We start from the raw sequence: 7,642 nt of genomic DNA, 5'->3' as shown, positions 1-7,642 counted from the left end.
TGCCCAACAGAGTCCTCAACATTCAGGTGATCGACTTAGTGCTTAGAGCTACTTCATAAGAAAAGGGGATTTCTCTGCTTTCCCCAATAAGATATTTCTGTTTATATTCCTGAAAATGCTGCATTTAATCACACCCCCTTCCTAAGAACAATCCCTTTGAGATCTCAAAACCTTGCAGAGAGTGAAAAGATAAACACAGGCCCTTCTCCCAAATGCAGTGCCTCATGACAGAGGTGTAGCGCAAGAGCTACATGGAATGGCCGCCTCTTCCTAGGTGCACAGGCACCCGCGGGCAGGCCATGGGAAGAGCAGGCTCTAGCTGCGGAGTGTGGCCAGCCAGGACTGCATGGCCTCCAGGGCTTCTTCCTCCTCTTCCTCCTCAGAGGAAGCCATGGCTCCTAAAGGTTCAGCCTCAGGAAGGGCATCTGTCATTTTACTGGGTGCTTTGCCTAAGGCTCCTGCTGTAATTTCAAAGAGAACTTTGTCAATTTCTGTCTCAATTTCTTCTTTCATTTCTTCTTGATCGTCCATGCTTTAGAAAGTGTCCTCTAACATCTCTTCTATGATTGCAGCCTTCATCATCTCTTTGGACAGTTCCTGCATGGTGGCCTGGATTTCTGGGATCTTTACAAGACTCTGCATGGCCTTCATCACATCTGTGCACTTATGCAGGGACCCGGCCGCTCGCAGGACTGCAAGCTGGTTCTTCATCCCACATGCACGGAGTTCATGTGCACTTTGGATGCATACCGCTTGCTCATGGCCTTCTTCAGCCTTCATCTCCTTGGCCAGCACCACACACACATCCTTTTGGCCCTTCTGGGCAGCGTCTTTCACAGACCATTTCATTTTCTATTCTCCTCTTTGAATATCTCTTATTTGTCTGTCAACAACTCTCATTTCTTTTCTTATCTTCAGTGACCATTCATTGACCAGCTCTTAGGGTGGCTTCTCCTGGGTTTTTCCAAACAGCCCCATGGCAAACGGAACTCATCCTGCCCCTTCTGGCTTTCTGTTGCCTGCGCCCAGGCAGGTCACAGGCAGCTCATGATATACTGACTTTTAATAAAGTGATGTCATTGGGGCTGGGAAGATGGCTCAGTAGAACAAGCACTTCCCTAGCAAGGGCAAGGGTTTGAGTTCAATCCCCAGTTCCGCAAAAAAAAAAAAAAAAAAAAAAAAAAAAAAAAAAAAAAAAAAAAAAAAAAAAAAAAAATGATGCCATTAAAGAAGAAGAATACTCACAATGCATGAGAAGAATCAGAAAGTACATAAAAATGCATTCATTCTTTACACAGGTTTTATTTTTATTCTGACATTAATTTTCCTACAATTACACAAACTACAAGCACTATTCTGCATACCCCTTGCTAAACTTTTTCAAGAAATAGAAAGTCTTTGAAGTCATTTATTATTTATTTATTTATTTATTTTTGGTGGAACAGGGATCAAACTCAGACCTTTGCTCTTGCCAGGGAAGTGCTTATTCCACTGAGCCATTTCCCCAGCCCTAAGATTTTGGATTTTTTTTCTTTAGTGGTACCAGGGATCAAACTCAGGACCTTGTGTTTGCTAGGCAAGCTTTTATTCCACTGAGCTGTCTCCCTGGCCCTTCAGATTCATTTTTATTTTCACTAGATTTGTCTAACATGACTGGTAATCATAACACAACCTTTGGCATGTAAGATTTTACCATCTTTACCAAAAACAGCAAAGACAGCGAATGACTCAGTGACAGACTCCTCAAGGTGAAGTGTTCCTGGTCCCCAGGGCAGATGGTGACAGATACCGTGCATGTTTAGTGGGGCAAACTCGGCATCGTGTCTGTGTCTGCAGTGGCAGGGCTCCATCTGTGCCTACGCTTATCATTTATTTGTTTATTTTTGGTAGAAATGGGGATTGAACTCAGGCCCCTGTGCTTACCAGGCAAGCACTTATCCCACTGAGCCATCTCCCTGACCCCACTACACTTATTTTATAGATCATGGCAGGCCTAATGAAGAGCATTACCCTCTATCAAAGTGGCACCTGTTATTCTTTTATTGTCAGTCACTGTGCAAAGCTGAAAATGCATTAGTTCTTATCTGCAATTAAAAATTATGAGAGATGTTTGGTTTTTTTTCTTGTTCTCTGCACTATCTAATTTCTCCATAAGAATGTGAAAATTCGGCATAGTGGCTCAGGCTTGTAATTCTAGCACTCTGGGAGCCTTAGGCAGGAGGATTGAAAGTTCAAGCCCAACTTAGGAAACTTAGTGAAAATTCACACCAAACAAAAAGTAAAAAAGAGTTGAGGTTATAACTCAATGCAAAGACCCTGACTGAGTTCAATCCTTAGTACTGAAAAAAGAATGCTGATTACTTTCCAGGAAACCATATTTTAATTGGCACCTTGGGATTCTAGAGAAGCAGTGATCCCAATGCAGGTATAATTGGCTCCAGCCTTTCAAGAAAGTAATTTTCCTACTATTATTGATATCCTTAAAAGTTGACACTATTTTACATGCAATTGTGTTCTTGTTGGCATTCCTTAAATATATAATCAGAATGATCCAAAATTTTCTTGTAATTCCAGAATAATTTTAATTGGAAAACTATTTTAGAAGAGAGGATTAGATATGTGAAAGCATAGATATGATAGAATGGTATTAAAATTATTTTAAAATGTTATTTAATGGTTAATCTTCAATGACTGATTAGTATTATGTAGATATTTTCAACATTCATGACTTCACTTATCTTCTTAACAAATCTGCTAGTTAAAACCAGTACTGTGATAATTATCATTCATGGACAAGAACTGAAGTTCAGACACTATTATATAATTATAAAGTGACAGGTTTAAAGAGAGAATGCTTTAAATTGAAACTGCGTGTATTTTATGACTACACTATTAGTTCCCAAAGGTAATAAAAATCACACTGTATCTGTGATTCAATGATTAGTGATAAAAATAATCTAAAATGTATCCATATATAATAAACTCATAAACATAAGAAGGAATGCAGCAAAATATGAAGGGATGCCACCTGTGTGTAGCATATTTTCCAATTGTTTTTTTTTTTTTGTTTTGTATATTTCTGTATTTCTCAAATAGGCTAAAATTAACATATTTTATGACAAAAAATATTTAACACTGTCTCAAAGGACCAAAAAATGTTTCCAAGCAGGGACTTGTTCTTATGGTTCTTATGATTGATATGTTTCATATAAAATTCAAGCAGCTAGAATAATGAGGAAATTATTATTCTATAGTAACTCTATAGACAATGACATCAAATTTATCACTTAGAATACAGAAGTCAATATATTACATTCCTTATAGTTTTTGACAAATGATTTCCTTTGTAGCATCAGGAATTGAACTCAGGACCTTGCGTTTTCCAGGAAGCTACTTGTGCCACTGAACTATATTCCCAGCCCCCTACTCCTCCTTATACAAATATGAACTCACTAGTATCTGTGATAAACTAATGATCAGAGTTCATTGCCACCCACAGGGGCAGGGTGATAAAAGATTAGATTTTTGTTTCAGCCTTATCAATTCATTTGGTAAGAGAAGAATCCCTGTTGAATCCAACCAAAATAATCTAATCTTGTTCTGTTTCTTTTACCCTGTTTCCTTCTCCCCTTGCTACCTTTGGATCTCCCAGATACTACCTTTTAAAAGAGTTCAAGTGCTACATTCTTGAAAGACAAGAGTTCATTAGGTAACACTTTGAAATAGGTTAAATGGTAGAGTCCATAAAAGCTGAATCATAGCAGTGTAAAGGACCCAGAGGAAATGGTGACTTAGGAGGTGAAACAGTGAACTTCATGTTCAGCAAATGTGAGGTGTGAGCAGCGTGTTCTATATTGCTCATAACATGAGACATTACGTGAAGATTCACATCCTGAGTTTATCACTCACTAATAGGCAAATTCAGACATGTTACTCAAGCCCTTGCTACCTCTTCCATCTCATGCTCTTCAATCAGAGTGACTTGTTTTTCAAAAGACTCTGTGGAGGTTGCATATGTCTAGGAGTTTCAGGAAGGCTTGCATAGAGCATACCTGCCACTGTCTATGAATGCATTTCTCCAGTGTGGTCACCAACATGGATCCACTTAATCCTTGTGCTTCAGGTCAAGTTGTAACAGAAGAGACAGACACCTGCTTTCTGCTGTCTCAAACTGCAATGGCCTTCATGAGTGATTAATATTGGTACACTAGCAATAAGCAAGCCAAGGTAATTATCGTTGTAAGAAATCTAGACCAGAAATATTCCCTGAATAATATAAAGATCTGCAGGAAAACTTCATAATGAAATATCGTAAGACTTTTTTGCTGACTTGATCAACATGATCAAATATTGATCAAAATTATGGTCTTTAACCAATTTTTCAGAAAATCTTTTTGTAATGATTAATTTTATGTCATCTTGACTGAGCTAAGACAGCCTCAGATAGCTAATACAACATTATTTCTGTGTCACAAGGGTGTTTAGGGAAGACATTTGCATTTTTATTTAATTGTAGTGATAGATAGATAGATAGATAGATAGATAGATAGATAGATAGATAGAGATAGATAGATAGAGATAGATAGATAGATAGATAGATAGATAGATAGATAGATAGATAGATAGATAGATCTATTGGGAGTTGAGACCATTAAAACCACATTCCTTTAAACCCACAAATCTCCCATTCCTGGCATCTCACAGCTTGTTTAAACGGTCAGTGTAAACCTTGTTCTTCCTTTAGCTCTTCCTAAATTATCAGCTTGGCCCTCCCTTTGCTTTCCTCAGCCACATCACACCCTAGAACAAACAGTGTAACAGTTACATACAAGAAACTGAGCAAATAAAATTCATGAATCATAGAATTCAATAGAAGTCACTAGTGTGATAAGTTCTGAGTCATTGCTACCTACTGCCATTCATGTCATTGATTCATGTCACTCAGAGTGATAATTTGTCAGTGGTCCATTGTGACTTTAACCATGCTTCTGTGTAGAATTCAGAGCTGTAGTAAGTACGTGGTACAAGAAATCCTATAGGTCTTATGTTTAACGCCCAATTGAAAGTGGCTCTAATGACCTGTGTGTTCTTCTCCTGGCCTAGTCATCTATAGAGGACTTGGAAATCTTCCAGAACAACTGTGCAAAAGTAGAAGAAAAAAATAAGGGAAGGAAGAGAGCAAAGAAAGGGCATGCCTTACTGGTAATGCTGTAATTCATTTTCTCATGGTAGGTCTACCTCCTAGTGGTGTGTCTTTAGCATGTTCACCTGTTTTCCTTTACTTGGCTAGAGGAGAAAAACAAAGGAAGGGGTGACACCCAAAGATCTCCTGGGTGTAAGTGTGTGCAGTCAACACATGCACAAAACTGGTCTTCCTCTAGTTAACACAGATCTGTGTCCTCAGGAACACTAGTGAGCCCTGTCAGAAGAAAATTGGAAAAATATTGATAAATCCTAGCTACAGTCCAGCTGAGGTGGAACAGGCCCTTCCTAGGCCCATTAAGAACAACTAAGAGCATTGGGAGCAGCACAGTCAGTGAGAGGCGTAGCAGAGGTTGGGTCATGCAGGGAACACAAGGCAGGGCAAGAACTGGAAGTGACTGTTTCATGTCACCTGCTACCAAGAGGCAGCTGACACCTGGGCTGATCTCTCCAAAATCCCAAACAACAGACAATAGTGGTCTCATAAGCTGATGCATTCACCAGCCAGAGGCTTGAGGCCCAGAAGCTGGGGGTAAACAGGCCCTAGAGGAGCAAAGAGCAGCTTCCAAGGCCCCACCTCACTAAGGCATATCTCAAGGGAGGGAAGAAAACACCCAGTCTGAGGTTTCTTTATACCAGAGGGCCAGCAGGTTCCTATTGGTACCAGGAACATGAAGTATCTGAGAGGCATGGGCAGGGAGATCCTACACATCAAGCTCCAGCACCGAAAACATCTCCCTGAATGTGGAAGAAGCTCCATCCTCCCCTCAGGCAGTTCCAGAAGAGGTCAGTGGCAGCACAGAGACATCAGGGAAGACAAGCAGAAGAGCTTGACAAAGGCCTCCAGAAAGGAGCTGATTGTTGGAACCTGAGCCATGAAAAGGGGCCAGGACTTGCCTGCTGATGCTATGAAATGCGACTGCATACAAAAGGACAAGAGTTTGGTGAGCTCCACAATAAGTCAAATTTCAGGTTATAATTTAAAATAATATACCAAGAAGGAGAAAAATTACTCTGTGAGTGAGAGAAGATGATCAACTGATACCATTAAGGAAGTGAGTCAAATGGTGGTGTTATTGACCAGAATTGAAAAGCAAATATCTGAAAAGTACTGCAGCAGTAAATTATGAATTATCTTGAAATAAATAAAGGAAACCTAGCAAAGAAATAAGAATCACAGAAAATTAATAAATGACAATTATAAGATGAAAAATACTACTGGACAAAACAACCTTTTGCTGAATGTACTTAACAGTAAAGGGTTCTTCCATGTTGCAACCCAAAGCCTTTGTCAAAATTGACATCATTGGTGAACCATACCCATAATCAATACTCACCTCAACTTGAGCCCAAGCACTTTGAAAATCATCAGAGACTTATCATAAAATCCTTGTTCCTCAATAAGACATTTAGAAAGTGTATGCTCAGAAGCTTTCACCAACTCCCAAGTGTTCCTTAGTGTAAATGTCTGTTTTCATGTACTTCACAATTCTTAATCATCACCTCTCAAGCATCCAGCCTATGCTAGGCATGATAAAAATGGTAGATGACACAATATTCTTGGCACTTGTGGAGTTCATAGCCCTGAAGTTCTAAAATACAGCCACACAAATGGAGCTTCTTTCTTTTTCATGTTTTGAACCAAATATCCCAACATTTAAAATCATGGCACCTCCCAACCCTTCACATGGGTTCATTAACATGAACTATTACCAGACAGAGCTGTAAAGCGAAAGCTCTTTAGACTGTAGAAACAACCCTAAGTCATTTCAGGAAACAATCCTCATCCTGCCAGGGGAAAAATTATCTCTCTCACATTTCCTATCTTTCCAGAAGCACAGTTCCTAAAGTTTGGATTCCAAATGATTAAGTGTCATACCAAGTCTGTTGGTCCCCGTGGACTTCAGAGTGATGCTAATGAAGATGGCTAACAAAGATGGTTGTACTTCAGCACAACTGAATCCCAGAACAGGTTCTCATGGTCAAGAATATGCTTGATATCTTACCAATTTGGTTTGAAACTGTTTCATTGATATTTGTTTCTCAATAAAATTATGAGGAAAAAAAGCATATGCTTGATAAACCAGATGCTGTGCCTGTAATCCAGAACTCTGGGAGCCTGAGACAGGAGGATTACAAGTTCAAACCCAGTCTAGTCAACTTTATTTTAAAAATAAAAAGGACTGGGATGTGGCTTAGTGCGACAGCCCTGGGTTCAACTCAATTTAGAAGAGGAAGTGAAAGAAGGAGGAGGGGAAAGAAAAGAAGGAGGAAAAGAAGGAGAAAAAGGAGGAGATGAACTGGAGGAGGAGAGGAGAAGCAGGAGCAGCAGCTTGCTGATAGACCAAGTTTCACCTCTGCCTTATTTTTATCATTACTACATTATTGCATGTGGCACATGTGCTAAGTGCCGGAGCTATATGTCTCATTGACTTCCAGA

At 39.5% G+C, this 7,642-nt stretch overlaps 1 pseudogene; it reads right to left on the bottom strand.

Annotated features, from left to right (window-relative positions):
* Window positions 1-315: 315 nt before the first annotated feature.
* On the bottom strand, window positions 316-978 carry LOC101575766 (annotated as a pseudogene).
* Between the last annotated feature and the right edge of the window lie 6,664 nt (window positions 979-7,642).

Source organism: Octodon degus, unplaced genomic scaffold (assembly GCF_000260255.1).
Source record: "Octodon degus isolate 3935 unplaced genomic scaffold, OctDeg1.0 scaffold00145, whole genome shotgun sequence".
Lineage (NCBI taxonomy): Eukaryota > Metazoa > Chordata > Mammalia > Rodentia > Octodontidae > Octodon > Octodon degus.
This window is presented reverse-complemented; position numbering and strand designations above follow the sequence as displayed.